Source organism: Bos mutus, chromosome 4 (genome assembly GCF_027580195.1).
Source record: "Bos mutus isolate GX-2022 chromosome 4, NWIPB_WYAK_1.1, whole genome shotgun sequence".
NCBI lineage: Eukaryota > Metazoa > Chordata > Mammalia > Artiodactyla > Bovidae > Bos > Bos mutus.
Genome location: NC_091620.1, coordinates 58811227 through 58827829, shown reverse-complemented (window position 1 = coordinate 58827829; position 16603 = coordinate 58811227). Strand labels below are relative to the sequence as shown.

The window sequence follows — 16603 nt, the reverse complement described above, 5'->3', positions numbered from 1 at the left end:
GGAATGAAAGGAATTAACCTCTATTGTTTCTAATTATCATGGAGCTTAAAAATTCTTCCATTGGCAGGTTCTGAGTGTCCTGGATGACATCTAGATGATTGCAGTTCTTTGACTGTCTTTCCACTCAGCTTTGTGCTCACTAGTTGGCCGTTGATTATGCTGAGAAATGTCACTCTCCTTAGCCAAGCATTTGTCTATCATAGCCAAGAAAGAGAAGCCAACTGGCCCTTTATCAACGGTAGCTCTGGGAGACCGTTTCTAGGTACCTGTCCTGAAAGGGGCCTTGTGGGGTGTCTTCTCCTGTGAGCCCTCCTGCTCACATCGATGACATGCATAGCAGCAAAAGCCAAATGCAGGCCTCCCAGGAGCCACGTGAACTTTGGATGTGCTAGAACTCCACCGTATCCTGCTGTTCTGGTGAAAGGGGCTTTAAGTAGAGTAGCTTGTGAAAAATAAATAATGCCAATTCTCCAGCTGCCCCTGGCTGCCTTAGATGTTTCTAAAAGGTGCCAATGAAGCCCACAAAATATTAGTAATGAAAAGGAAGGGAGAACAGGTTCCTTTTGTCATAAGAGTGAACTGTGACTCATACATCCTGACTCATCGAAAACATACAAAGGAAGCCAATCTGTGGGGTGCCCTCTAATAGGATGTTTCTCCAATGACTCATGCAGGCCTGGAATGAGGAACAGCCTGAATCAAGCCAAACAAGTGTATTTTTAAATATGGGAGGGCGAGTTTCCTGGTACGATATGATGAAGAGTCCTACACACTTACATGGTTATTTTAGCCCAGGCATTGAAATGTGTGGGCACGGTCTCTGCAGAGCCTTCTCCTGTGGTCATGTTTTGTTTTGTTAGTGGGGAGAAATGTTTAATGATTAACTAGTGCTGGCAAGAATATGAGATTTCAGTGCTGTGTTTCAGTGTAGCAAGGAGATGGAGCCTTTTTGCAAGTTGCAGCTTCAATAATGTTGTCCCATGGGACAAGTAGCGTGTCACATCTAACCATGCATTCCACAAACATTTTTGGAGACTCTAAAGACAGAAAAGGCATAGTCCTGGAGCTCCAGAGTCTTGGAATTTTTGTGGAAAGACACAAAAACAGATAGAGAATGGTGTAAATGATGGAGGGTGAGATGGAGACAGTTAGAGGTATCAGACTACAGGTAATGAGAATAAAGGCATCCCATGGAGGTGGTAACTGCACTGGATGTTAGAAGACCTTTGGAGTTATCACTGAGTAGGTGGCTCAGTAGTAAAGAATCCACAGGTAATGCAGGAGACACTGGTTCGATCCCTGGGTCAGGAAGATCCCCGGGAGGAGAAAATGGCAACCCATTCCAGTGTTCTTGCTTGGAAAATCCCGTGGACAGAGGAGCCTGGTGGGCTACAGTCCATGGGGTTATAAAAGAGTCGTACACGACTGAGCAACTAAACAACACCAACCGGGGAATGAGACGAGGCAGGGTGTTTCAGGCAGAAGAGAAACTTTTATTTAAGTCTAGAAGTCTTGTAAACAGCTTATTTGATTTAATTTGTTTGGTCATTCTATTTCCTTCTCAAAATTTGAAATTGTTTTCTCCCTCTCCCCAGTAAACACATTCTGGAAGTTTTATTTTAAAAAATGTGCAATGGGCCTATTAAAGGCTAGGCAGAGTACACACAGTAAAGACTTTGAGAGGAGCTGGGATTTTATCTAAGGGATTTTAAGCAGAGTGACTTAATTATTTTCACTATGATAAAGCACTAATAATAATAGGTTTAAATGCTTCTTATTGCTCTATCTGTATCTTGCTGTGGCAACAGATTTTCATGAATTCCTCGTGGGGCAGTGAGGAATATGAATCTGTCTTGAGGGTGGGAAGACGTTTTGAGGTCTTTGTCACCATCTGGTACAGCAGACAATGAACACTTGAACCCAGCCCAGAGGCAGCAGGAGGGGAAAGGAGGAAATAAATATATTCAGAATACTAAGGTGACTGAGAGAGGAGTCCAGTCGACTGTGGATGACTAAGCATAGGAGACTGCTTGGATGGGGAACCAGACTAGATAGAAGGGATGGGTTCAGTTTGGGTCATTTTGAGTGTGAGGTGACTAAGGGATATCCAAGCAGACATGTCCAGTAAGCAACTGGTTATCTGAAGCTCAGGGCAAAGTTCTGAGCTCAAAAACGAGATTTGACAACGGTGACCATGGGAGCCACAGGAGTAGTTCAGTTCTCCTAGGGCAAGAGTGAAGAGAAAAAAGAAAAGAAAGATGAGAACAGAACCTTGGGCAGAGAAAAGCACCACCCCCATCCCAAACAACAAACAAAAAACAAGTCTATGAAGAAGACAAGAAAGAACAGTGAGATTGGGAAGAACAATTATCCAGTGCTAGTCAAATCCCATGGACGGAGGAGCCTGGTAGGCTGCAGACCATGGGGTCGCGAAGAGTCAGACACAACTTTCCCTTTCACTTTTCACTTTCATGCATTTCACTTTTTCCCTTTCACTTTTCACTTTCATGCATTGGAGAAGGAAATGGCAACCCACTCCAGTGTTCTTGCCTGGAGGATCCCAGGGACGGGGATTCCGTCTCTGGGGTCACACAGAGTCGGATATGACTGAAGTGACTTAGCAGCAGTAGGCTATTGTTTTTATGTTTTACCCTCTCGAGTCTTAACAGCTGCCAAATAACCTCAAAAGCATTTATAGGGACTCTACATGCTAGATATAATGTCCTTCTTGCTAGGAAACATGGGTACCCGTATTGGGTATCCTGTGTACATTCTAGTGACCACAGGAGATGTCCTGATGATCATTTATGTGTATAAGAGAATGGAAGTGATGTCAGAAGCACCCTCTGTTTTTAGAGAATTGGGAATTTTTATAAAATCAAAGTTCTCAAATGCTTTTGTCCTAGGCGAGGGAGAAAACTATTTCAAAACATGAAGAATAAGATCGTATGACCAAAAAGTAAAATAAAATAACTGTCTACAAAGAAGGGAAATGAAAGTGTCTGAGAGCATTACATTTTATTTCATATGGAAGGAAGGACTGAGAATTTTCATCAGAAAATCGTCCTCTTGAAGTTAAAAGCATCTTATTTTAGTCTTATCCTTAGTTCGGTTTTTCATTAAGATATGTTCTTATCTAAAACGATGTCTTTTTGGTGAGAGTTTAAAAAGAAAGAGAAAGATGATGGCTAAGAAGCTGAAGGCCAAAATAACTTTTGTTGAATTTGGCTTAGAACAAGTTCAACGGCAGGCAGTCTGTCATTGGATTATAACCACCTGAATATATAAGGATGTTAGAGAAACTTTAGAACTATTATTATATCTCAGCAAGACCATGGAGGAAAAAGCTGCAGACATTCAATATAAAAAGAATGTGGATAACAAAGGGTTAAAATATATCTTTGCCATCAATTTAAGACTGACTACAGACACACATTCCTGAGGCAGAAGCTATGTATGTGAACCTGTCTCATAGGCCCAACAACAAGAAACCAATGTTTCATTCCTTGGAATACTAATTAGCCCACAGTCTGTAAGATGAAAAACTAGTCTCATTAAAGCAATAACAAGAACTTAAACCTAATTTTATTAGTGCTCTTTAATAGTGAAAATAATTTTATCAACTGCAGAACTGTATTCACTTCTTGGATGTCCATGTATTCAAGATAATGAGATGCACTCTGGGACCACACCCAGAGTGAATGTGCCACATTTTTACTCAAATTTATTTCCCAAAATACCACCAAAACACCGATGCCTGATTTTTTTATTTGTTTGAAGCTATTTCTGTGAAATAGAAATCCAGTTCCAACATAATTTTTTAAAAGAAGTTAGAGTGCATGGGGCTATTTTTAACAAATAGAAATAATATAATTTGACTACTTACCCTAAACCTGAGACATCTGGGGTAGTCATGGATATGTGTGTGATCACTCAGGGTCAAAGGAGCTCAATGGCCTTATTATGTGAATACTGCTGAAGCTCTCATTGCTTCATCAGTATTGTAATGGTTAGGACAGCACCAGCAGCAACTAGAACGCTACTAGGGCAAGGAGACCTCCAAGTACACTGACTACGCATATATTCAGAGAACAGCCTCTGCAGGCTGACGCCTCCAGACTTACTTTCTGCCCTGTCTCTCTCTGGCTGTGTGACCTCAAGTAAGTTACTTACCCTCTCTGTGCCCCAATTTTCCTCACTTGTGAGACAGAGTTGAGAATCGAACTTGTCTCAAATGAGAATTAAATGATTTAATAGTTGTAAAGCACAGAGAACAGAGGCTGGAATATATTAAGTGCTATAGAATTGTTTGATTAAAAATAAATTGGTCTCATTAGCTTGATTTTCCTAATCTTCTGTGCAAATTTTCTATCTTCTTTATTAAGAAACCAATGAACAAATAAAAGGTACCTGAAATTAAAAGTCTATGAATTGTTGAATTTTCCCCTGGCATTAAAACAGTAACATTTTCGTGGGAATACATGTCTGCCATAGATAAATTGGAAAATGCAGCATTCTTACCAACTGTAAGAATTGCATATCCAAAAATTACTTTAGTTTTCAAGATTAAGTGTTCATTAAAATAATGGCTTGGAGAAGAAAGAAATGGAATTAAATTTATTTTTATATCACAGTAAATAGGCGTTCTAGAAAGTATTAACTTTGTGCTATAAAAATCTTCCATAGAGGGGAATTAATGTGTGTTGAGTAGTTTGATAAGAAGGACTCTGGACCCAAATTATTGTTAAATCCTGGCTCTGCCTCTTCTTAGCTCTGTGAACCAAGCAACATCACTCTTCTGTGCCTTGTTTTCTCCTCTGTACAGTTAAGGTGATAATAGCTCTACCTCCTTTATGCAATTGTAATGAAAACTAAATGAGAAAATACTTGTAAGGAGCTTAGAACAGTTCTTCTGCATGGCCACTGCAATGGTATCAAGTAAATAACAGCTTTCTAGGCTACTCACCTTCTAACTTGCTCTGGCAGATTTCCCAAGTGACTGGTAATTCAGACTATGTCCTTTTCAAGTTTTCCAGCCAGCTGTTCCTGGTTTGATATGTAATGCTTTATCTTTTCGTTTCCTCTTTTCTGGGGTAAATCTCAGTCAAGTGCCTGTGTGAAGCCTGACTTTTTCCTACATTATTAACACGATGCTTGAGGATACACTTCTTGGGCTGGTGCTCTGCTGGATACACTGCTTGGCCGCTCTGCACAAACCTGCCCACGTGACCCTGGGTAGGAGAGAGCCGTACTCCTTATATGCACTCTTCTTTAAGAGGATTGATGGAACTATATATAGGCAAAAAATTAGGGGTTTAAGTCTGTTTTGATCACTGACAGAAATCTTCATCCTCTCAAAGCCCACATTGGCAAAAGCATGATTGTCACTGGATTGTTCTCTTCATATCCCCCATATTCCCTTTAATTCCCCATGGGTAGGGGGACACATTGTTAACACTGTCCTGCAATTTTTGAGGCCATATGTTCCTTGTAACGAAGTCTGCTGAGGGCTCGAGATCAGCACTGAGTTCCGGTGCTCCTGCTCAAAGCCACATGTGGTAACTGAGGTGGGCGGGGAGAGGGAAAGAGGCCCCTACCCTGGGGCAGGACTAGTTGTTGGCAGTTGATCTACAGGAGGAGGGTTATATACCATAATTTGGGTACATACCAGATTTGAGGCGTTTTTGTTGTTGTTGTTACATTTATGTGATTAATCTGCTTCCCTTATAAAATTCCTCATTTTTCTTTTTTTTTAACTTTTTAATTTTATATTGGAGTATAGCATTTTAACAATGTTCTGATAGTATCAGGTACAGAGCAAAGCCAATCAGCCACACATATGTATGAATCCATTCCCTCCCAAACTCCTCTCCCATCCAGGCTGCCACATAACTGAGTTCCTCTGTGCCATACAGCGGAGAAGGCAATGGCACCCCACTCCAGTACTCTTGCCTGGAAAATCCCATGGGCGGAGGAGCCTGGTAGGCTGCAGTCCATGGGGTCGCTAAGAGTCGGACACAACTGAGTGACTTCCCTTTCACTTTTCACTTTCGTGCATTGGAGAAGGAAATGGCAGCCCGCTCCAGTGTTCTTGCCTGGAGAATCCCAGGGACGGGGGAGCCTGGTGGGCTGCCGTCTATGGGGTTACACAGAGTTGGACACAACTGAAGCGACTTAGCAGCAGCAGCAGCAGTGCTATACAGTAGGACCTTGTTGGTTCTCCAGCTTAAATATAGCAGTGTGTACATGCTAACTCCAGACTCCATAGCTCATTTTCTATTAAGAGAGCACCTATACTTGGATTTCAGGATATTGGTAGAGAGGATACAGAGGACTGCGTCATTTTGTAGGTTGGACAATTTATTTTAAAGTAGTGGGTGAAGCATGTATGGGGCCTTCCAAAGTGCCCTATCACAGCAAGAGTGCCGAAATGTGTGTTATACAAAAGTTGGGAACTTCTCTCATCCCATTTTATTAACAGTGCATGAAGTGGGGTGTAATGGAAACCACATAGAAGAAAAGCATGTCTAGGGAGGCAGAAGAAGGAGGAAAACAGAGAAGGCATTGTGGGCATGTGTTTGTGGAAGGCTGGCCATGTGAGCACCGTTAAGAATGCAGAAATTACTAAATCAGGATTCCTGTGTCTTGGAGGCTCATAATCAAGTCTGGGGATTCCAAGCGGATGGAAGAAATAAAAGGTCTGGAAACACAAAGGAAGCAGAAGTTGGGCAGAGCTGGAGGGAAATGACTTTAGCAAAGGGATGGACTTTGAAGGTTGACTCACTGGGCTTCATGAAGAGGGAAACCCAGGAGCTTAACATGTGCAGATACAAGTATGTGTCCCCGTGTAGTTGCTCAGCCATGTCCGACTCTTTGCAGTGCTATGAACTGTAGCCCGCCAGGCTCCTCAGTCCATGGGATTCTCCAGGCAAGAATACCAGAGTGGGTGTTGCCAGCCCTCCTCCAGAGGATCTTACCTACCCAGGGATTGAACCCACGTGTCCTACATTGCAGGCAGATTCTTTACCCATTGAGCCATGGGGCAGCCCCACAGATATAAGTGAAGAGGTTTATTTGATGACTTTATTGTTGAATTTAATGTTCAGTCCTAGGTCAGTTAGGAAAAGTTAGGAGAATGGAGTAGGGGCAGACTGGAAAGTGTTGAATGCTTTGCTAAATCATTTGCATTTTATCCTGACACCTACATGTAATCACTAAGTTTTTAAGGGGACTCAATTACTGAGTACCAAAGACATGAAAGAATGTATGCGATGAGCAAGACTTGACATGTCCTCTTTCCTTTATTTGCTATTTATTGGACTTAGGGTTACTTATTTTTAGCCTCTTTGCCAGATCCGCAGCCCTGGTTAAGGCTCTGAGCCTCAGGTAAAGATGTCATCCATGGTCATGTGATGGCACACAGCTCTTTCTTGCTGGGGCTTCAGTGAGACACGTCCCAGCCGTTCATTAATCAGCCTCTATCCCAACATAACCCTTGAGTGCCCATCTCACATGGTTGAACAGGCAATTATTTCTATCCATGCTAAATTTGCTGTATGACAGTCTCTTAATGTGTCACTTCTGAGAATAATTTTCCTTATAAAGGAAATTTCAGTAAGGGCATGCAGTAATCACTTCTTGGATGTGCTCTCCTTTGCCCTGCCTTGGACTGTCTACCACCCAACTAGAACTTTCCTCTTTCCTAATCGTTCACTGTGCCTACCAATGCTGCAGCCACCCCTCACCCAGGAGGTCGGCAAATTAGATTTTTCATTTTGGTTTTGTATTATTAAAGCATACTACAAACTTGATACTCTTCCCAAAGAATTCAGTTTTTCCTATTATGTTCTTTCCTTTAGACCATTCAGAGACGTATAAGTGAATCCAGAGGCAGTTATTTTGTCAAGAGAGAAGGTGTCAGGATCCAGATTCTGTTTTACTGCCCATCTTAGTTTCAGCCAGAGGACCAAGAAGCACAAACACGGAGCATGTCAGAAAGCCCATTTTTCAATTATAAGCCAACATCTAGGAGTCACTTAGCTCATTCTTATTAGAAATCATAATTTCCTGGAAATTCTGCACATTTTGTCATTTGGTAGATGCAGCTCTATAATTTTCCAGGGGGTCTGTTACTTTCATGAAGGGAGGTTCAAGTGAACAAGATTTCACACAGACTAAACCTGTGTGAATCTAAATTTAAGATTTTGGGGAAAATTGCACATCATATTTGTATTCTGCACAGCATTTTATAGCTACCATTTATTGAGTGCTTATTATATGCCAAGAACTATGCTAGGTGTTTTAAGGGACTCCTCTCACTATATCTTTACTCAGTTCTACAGATGTAAATTACTGTTATTATCATCATAATAATAGACTTGATGACATAAAGGACTTAGTTGAGAAAGTATAGAGAAAGAATTCTAGCCTCAATTCTGGTGACTCCTAACTACTTAGCACTAATGTTTTTATGTAGTTCATCACTCGCCCTTAATACACTGAAGTATCAAGTAGAGTCCAGAATAACAGGGATCCTCAAATTACCTGAATTTTAATTCCATTAAAAAGAGATAAAAGGTAGAGGAAGAAAGGTGATAGGAAGTTGTTACTTTATTCCACTCCTGTTTAAAACCTGCTAATGGCTTCTTATTGCAGGTGGAATAAAGCCCATGCTCCCTAATGTGTTCTACAAAGAATTAGATGATCTGATGCCTGCTGGTTTCTTCAGCTTTTACTCATTTCTCCTTCTTCTTGAGCTCAAGGTCATATAGATAATGAGTGGCAGAGCCAGCATCCAAACTCAGGCAGACTGGCTCCAGGACCCTGTTCTTAACCACCTTACTAGTTGAATGTATGGATGGATGAATGAGTGGATGAATGGATGGATGGATGAGCAAATCAGTGGGTCAGTGGACTGATGGATGGACAGATAGATGGACATGCACATGCATGGATAGATGGACATGCACATGCATGGATGAAAGGAAAGAAAGAAAGAAGGAAGGAAGGAAGGATCTGTAGATGAATGAAGGAAATGAGAGAGGGACGGAGGGAGGAAACTAATTTAAGAGATTTGTAACTCTAAGAGTTTGTATAAACCAGTCAAATCTATTAAAGCTTTTCCATCAGCATCTGCAATACTCTTCAGTGAATTTCTTTCACAAAAGAAAATGCACACATATACCCTTTTATCTAGCTAACAGATGAAATTGAACTAAAGTCCAGGTGTGGAGACATACCCCTGAACAATTTTAGAGGCTAATACCACTTAAGTGATTGCAGTAGGATGCCTGAATAGACAGGTTATATGCTTTTCTATCCAGCAGTTAACCTGACTACATGAAATGCCAATCCCTGGCTCTAGAGGTAATGGGCAGGGCAAATACAGCACCACTTCTGAAAGCCCATCAAAATCATCTGCAGTAGTTTTTACACTGTCTGAAATGCTGTTCCTTCTTATTTGCTTAGAAAGCTCATATTCTACTCTTTTAACTTAACTTTTTATATCAATCTAATTTAATTGAATAGAAGTATTCAAATCCTGAAAGCATAACACACCTCAGTGAATTTTTTAGTAATCAGCTATCCATTTTGCTGTTCCTTAGCTCAAGATCTAGAGTATTATGCAACCACCAGAGACCCGTGGGGGCTCCCCTGGTGGCTCAGATGATAAAGAATCCACCTGCAATGCAGGAGACCTGGGTTCAATTCCTGGTTTGGGAAGGTCCCCTGGAGGAGGGCATGGCAACCCACTCCAGTATTCTTGCCAGGAGAATCCCCATGGACAGAGGAGCCTAGTGGGTTCACAAAGAGTTGGATATGACTGAGTGACTAAGTACAGCAAAGCACAGAGACCCTTGGGGGCTGCCTTACCCCCAATTTCTTCCTGTCTCTAAGAGAATAGGAGAATACCCTGTTTCCACTACCATAGATAAATTTTCCAATTTGAGCTTTACATAAATGGAATCACATAGCGTGTGGTCTTTTTAAGAGGATTCTGTTTGTTCAATGTTGTGTTTTCTATTCATTCATGCTATTGTATGCAGTATAGCTTTTTAAAAAGTATTTCTTTGTAGTAAGTATGTTGCTATATACTTACTACAAAGTCTACTATAAAGTGGTGTTGGAGAAGACTCTTGAGAGTCCTTTGGACTGCAAAGAGATCAAACCAGTGAATCCTAAAGGAAATCAGTCCAGAATGTTCATTGAAAGGACTGATGCTGAAGCTGAAGCTCCAATACTTTGGCCACCTGTTTCAAAGAGCTGACTCATTAGAAAAGATATGATGCTGGGAAAGATTGAAGGCAGGAGGAGAAGGGGATGACAGAGGATGAGATGTTTTGATGGCATCACCGACTCAATGGACATGAGTTTGGGTGAACTCCAGGAGTTGCTGATGGACAGGGAGGGCTGGAGTGCTGCAGTCCATGGGGTCGCAAAGAGTTGGACATGTCTGAGAGACTGAACAACAAATATTGCTATATGAATAAACTAAAATTTATCTAATATATTGAGTGGACATTTTGACTGTTTCGAGATTTGGGTTATAACAAATAGAGCCACTGTGAACATTCAGATACCTTCTTATGCAGTTGATGCATTTCTTTCGGATCTATATCTTTGGGTAGAATTGCTGTATCATTGAGTATGAATGTTTTAGGTAGACTAAATACTGTTAAACTTCTTTTCCAGGTGGTTGAGCTGATTTACACTCCTAACAACTGTTTATGAGAATTCCATTTTTTTCTACATTCTTATCCACACTTAATTATTTTTTTAAATCTTTTCATTGTAGCCATTCTGGTGATATTTGAAAATATCTCATTGTAGTTTAAATTTGCATTTCTCTGGTGATTAAAAAAGCCAAGTATCTTTTCATGTGTTCATTGGGCACTTAGATATCTTGTGAAGTATCTACTTATGTTTTGCTTATTTTTCTGTTGAGTTGTCTTTCTTTCGCTTATTGATTTATTAGAAGTATTTATATACAATGGATATCAGTTTTTTGCCAGACAATGCTGCAAATTTTTCTCCTACCCTGAAGTTGCCATCCTTCTTGTACCCTTTGATAAACAAGAGTTCTTGATTTTAATATAAGCAGATCAAACCTTTTTCTTTAGGGTTAATGATTGTTTTGATTCTGTTTAAGAAATCTTTGCTCACTTCTAAGTTATCAGTATTATTCTTTGTATTATATAGGAGCCTCATTGTTTTTCCTTTCACACTGAGACCTATAATCTACTTTGAGTTGATTTTTGTAGATGGTATGAGGTAAGGAGTTATAATTCATTTTTCAGATGCATATGTAATCGGCTCAGCACAAGTTGTTGAAACTTCTTTTCACTATAGTGTCACCTTTTTCATAAATCTAGTGACTGTACATATAAGACTATATCTGAAGGTAAGAAGTCCCTATCCTATTTTGTTGTTCTGTTTTTCCATTCATGGACCAATATCAAGCTGTTCTAATTATTATAGTTTCATAATGTCTATCTACAAGTATAATTCTTCCAAATTTGCCATTTTAGCTAAGTACAATAATAATTATTTTGCTATTAAAACTGGTAACAACTAGCACTTATTTTATCTCAGTTAATATGTGAATCGTGTAGCACTTTAAATTTAATCTCAGCAGCAATCTGATGAGGTAAGATGCATTATCTTTTTTATAATGAAGAAACTGAGCCCCGGAGGAAGAGTAAGTTGGTTAAGGTCACATTGCTATTCAGTAGTGACACCAAGATTTGCCCAGATCAACCTCACTCTAGCATCTCTGCTCTTTTATTAACACACAACTGTGAGCTTGAGCTATGGCCTCAGGTCATTCTTGGTGAATTGTTTATCTTTTGATGCTAGAGTCTGATTTTTAGCCCTAACACTAGTTGGTATTTTTTTTTTTTCTCTCTGCATGTCCTTAAAAAAAAAAGCCCAGAAGGAAAGTGAACAATGGAGCACTGGATTAGACGATATGTCTTTTTAGTGTCAATTTCATACTATTTTTAGGCATGAGAGAGGATAGAAAAGAATATCCAGAGTTCTGTTAAACCAGATTTCAGGAGCTGGAAGCGCTGAGCAGCTTTCAAGCATCTGATCCCCTGTCCTGAAATAGCAGGAGTGGAAGCTTCTGCACTGGTGGAGCTCAGCAGTGGGGAACTTTTCACATTCCTTGCCCTCACTCTCCTTGCCTCTTTTCACCTCTCCCACCTACAAAAGGTTTTGAACTTTGAGCCTCTTCCCACACAGCACCAAAACTCCAAAGCCAAGCTATTAAGGAATACCCAGTCTAAAAATAGAAAATTCAAAGGCCGCAAGGGTGAGATTTTGTGCGTAGGTATAAATAGACATTTGCATCTGTGAATTCATCAATATATTTCCCAGATTGACCCGAGAGCCACAGATAGTTCTAGTTTCCATGCTGTGGCTACCTAGTAAGATTTTGCAGCCATTCTGACAGTTTTCACGGCGCTCTTGTGTTTATGATTTATCCCCTTCTTCCTGTAGCTCAGAATTTTAAAACAAAATGCCCTTTGTGTTAGGCCAGTGCTTATCTCTCTTTCAAAAGTGCACCATTTCCAAAGACTGGTTTAGTTGAAATGGCTCATTATTTCATGGTAAAAATACTCAGAATTTGCCTAGTGCCACCAAAACATGTCCCTTTAGTCACTTGCAAACGGGTTCACAGTCTGAGTATAGCAAGGGTCATCGAAAGCAGGAACAGAGCTTTTCAGCATCTGAAACATTACATTTGTCTGAGAAAATTCCCATGAAAGAGCAGAAATTATATGCATTTTCCTGTGTCATCTTGTCATTCTATCTTTAGTCGTGTAATTTTCTTATGTAATGGTCTGCATTCGATGATATTAATAGATTGAAAGGGGCTGAAAACACTAACACTTTTCTTATGAAAGAAAGATTGAATACTAGCTTATCAAATGTCTCTAAGCCTATCAAATGCCACTCTGATGCCCTAATACCCTAACTGAAATGTGTCATTCAAGGAAATAATAATTTAGGACATAAAGTTCAATGCAGGTTGTAATCTCCAAGTTCTATAATTACTAATGGACATTAGGGACTTCAAAATACATTATGGTGTGTGTGTGTGTGTGTGTGTGTGTGTGTGGAACCTTACCAGGTGGTCTCATTTACAGGTAAGAAACTTGGAGCCCTGGAGCTGAGATGACCTTCTCAAGGTCCCAGGGCAGCACTAGAACCCTTGCTTTGTATTCACTTTTCATTCTTTACTTCCTACCCTACAAAAGCCATTGTTCTTTGAGCCTCCAATGACCATATCTGCCTCACCTTACAGTATCCAATGGAAAATAGGAACAAATCTACTTTGAAAGGCAAAAATGCTACATAAGTGTATAGCATTCTTATTTTTCATTTTAGAAACAAAGTGTGTGGATTATAGAAGTTTTCAAAGCTTCCTATTTAAAAGTGAATTAAATGTCAGCAAATTAATAAGAACTCATTTACTCCCAGCCCTGAAAATACCTTAATATTCCAGACTTAAAAGAACAGTAAGTTGATCCTTTTTTTTTAATAAAAGAGAATCTCATTGTGTTAAAAATAGTGTGCTTAAAAACAACTTGGTTCTTAAAAAAATCTATTTTTGTCTCATTGAAAATTTCTCTTTAAATTCCATTTATAAAATCATTGCCTACAAATTCAACACTTCTTTTTCTTCAAAAAAGTGTTTCTGTTTTCCTTAAAAAACAGTAATAACCCTTCCCTTCCCTATTTTTATCTGTGTGTTTGTTTGTTTGTTTAAATCTCCAGATTAAGGACCCTGTTCGTGAGAATCAGGCCACCTCTGTGAGCTGATGCAAGTTTAGTTTATCACTGGGACAGCCTGGGCTGAAGGCCACTTGCTATGGGATGAAGAGCAGCGTAATTTTGTTGGCCCATAGTTGCCTTGAGCTTACTTCCTGTAGTCATGTTCCCTTTTGATCCCCACAGCCCCCTGATGAAGTTCGTTCTACTGTTGCCCCCAGTTTACAGATGAGAACACTCAGGCAATGACAGATGAGATGTGTGGCCCAGCTGGCTCAGCAGTAAGTGATAGAACCAGGATTTGAACCCAAGCAGCCTGACTCCCAGCATCTTTGCCTACTTTCGGCCAACACAAACTCTTGGACAAGCCATTTTGCCTTTCTCACTGCTCTTACCTGAAAAATGAAAGAGGAAAATAGATCAGATAATCTGGACCAGTCCTTCCTGCTCAATCATCCTCAATCCTGAATATCTGCAGTTTGAATATTTTTGAGGAAAAAAATACTACTTTTTTCTTGCCTTTAATATAGGAAAAATATTTAAATCATAAATCCCAAAATACACCAGTCTTCTCATTGTTTCTTTGGTAACATGTGAGGGAGCAAATTGTTTTTGATTTGTTGTGTGCCCATTTCTCATCACAAGGGATGAGTCCCAAAGAAGCTTAGGACGACGGGAAAGCTGTTGTCTTATGGAGGTTGAAAGAGTGGCTCTGGTGTAGAATGCTGGATGTGCAACAATGATGGGCTGTCACCTCAACAATGGAAGGGCAATGACGATGGACTTTGGAGCCAAGTCAACTGAGTTTGAGTTTGCCACTTGAAAGCTGTGTGACCCTGGGCAACTTTCATAACCCTTCTAACACGGTTTCTAATTTAAATAAAAAGAAATTGATGTTATTTTCCTAGAGGAAAGTAGGGCCTGAAATGTGGCTAATGACAGTGGTATGGCCGTTGTTGGTACTGTCACGTGGCCAGGTATTATCCATCAACAGGTGCTGGCTGTGTAGTTGCTGTGAGCCTCACTGGGCTGTCCATCAAGATCATGGTTTCTGTTGAAGGAAGAATCCAAGGAGATCTGGGAGAGTAGGTGGAGAATTTAACTTTCAAAGCATCAATCACAAGGAAATGCCCTGTGCTCTTGGTGTCAACTAAGGCAGGAAGCTGCTGCTGGGTCAACAAAAACTGTAGGTTTCCAATGCTCGTTTGGGGCCACGTGCCTTAGTTGACATGATGGAAGGCTTAATTTCTTCAAGTTTCATATATAAAATGAGGATAAGCATCATGCCTACCTCCTGGGTTGCTGTGAAGATAACACCCCTAGAGCCCTTGTGAGTTACACACAATCTTCTACCACCTGATCCCTATTATTAAGGATGTCGTTTTCATCCCTCTTCACCCCAGCAAGAGCAGGGCTCGTTGTTCTCAGTTTTGTCTGGCTTGCACAGCTCCAGTAGTCCCATAAAACTTTAATTAGGGCATAAAGTACACATATAATCATACCAGTCCTGAAAAAGGTACTGCGATAATGTGATTAATAAGTTTTTGTATGGTGATAGTGCTTTACAGTGCTGCTGTAGACCTGTAAATTTTACTGGCTTCAGTGCTTATGGAAGTAAGAGTGACAGCTCATTGCCCAGGGCAGCAACACACAACCCTCCTGCATTTACTTTTCAAGTTCCTTAAATAGCTTTGTATATCAGGTCAGGACTTCACTTTCTTCAGTTTCGTCATCTCTACCACTAACATGGGCTTCCCTGGTGGCTCAGATGCTGAAGAATCTGCCTGCAAGACAGGAGACCTGGGTTTGATCCCTGGGTCGGGAAGATCTCCTGGAGAAGGGTTGGTTACCCTTCTTGTCTGGAGAATTCCATGGACAGAGGAGCCTGGTGGGCTACAGTCCATGGGGTCACAAAAAGTCAGACACGATTGTGACTAACAGTCGGCCAGTCACCACTAACAGGAGCTGGACTTGGGGTTACTCATATGTTCTTTCCTCTGATTTCTGAGATGTAATAAACAGGCTTGACTAAGAACTGAGGGCCATCAGAGAACATCCCATGTTCCTGGAAGTGATCTGCTGGTACAATCTTCATTGTCATCACCACCGCTTTGTTCCATATTTATCTTTTTAAAGCACTTTCCCATGAATGGGGGAGGCAGTGGAGATTTCATTTCCACTTTTTAGTTTCAAAAATCAAGAGCCATAAAGGTGAAGTGAGCTCCTCATTGTCATGGATGGACTTGAACCCAAATCTTTTGCCCTTAGACCCAAACTTTTTAGTGTGACTGCTGGCTGCTGCTAGCCTATGCCCCTACCTTCTCAGGAAGAGAACAGCATTTACTATCTATTCTAAAGGATGAAGACAAAAGAGGTTTGTGCATAGGTGTGCCCCTACCAGAGCGGAGCATGTCCCAGTGGTTTTGATCAGGGCTCACTCACCAGGGGCTTTCCCCAGGGGATTCTCCCTAAATAAGGTCTGTGTTCAACTACAGGAAGGGCTCCCTGACCTTCCCCAAGTGCTGTGAACCTTACTGCCGCCTCACCCCTCCTGCCCTCCTGGGCTGCTAGGGCTTGAAATTCAACCATTTGGGGCCTTGAGGACTAATTTGCCTTTAAATAGAGTTCAATTAAAATAGAAATTCTTTCACTGTATGACACGACTGAGCGACTTCACTTTCACTTTTCACTTTCATGCATTGAAGAAGGAAATGGCAACCCACTCTAGTATTCTTGCCTGGAGAATCCCAGAGACAGGGGAGCCTGGTGGCCTGCCGTCTACGGGGTCGCACAGAGTCGGACACAACTGAAGCGACGCAGCAGCAGC

General features: G+C 40.8%; 1 protein-coding gene across 5 annotated transcripts in view; it reads left to right on the top strand.

Annotated features, from left to right (window-relative positions):
* The window catches only part of ELMO1 (engulfment and cell motility 1), a 585429-nt gene that overhangs the window by 400958 nt on the left and 167868 nt on the right, over positions 1-16603 (top strand). The window lies entirely within an intron of this gene.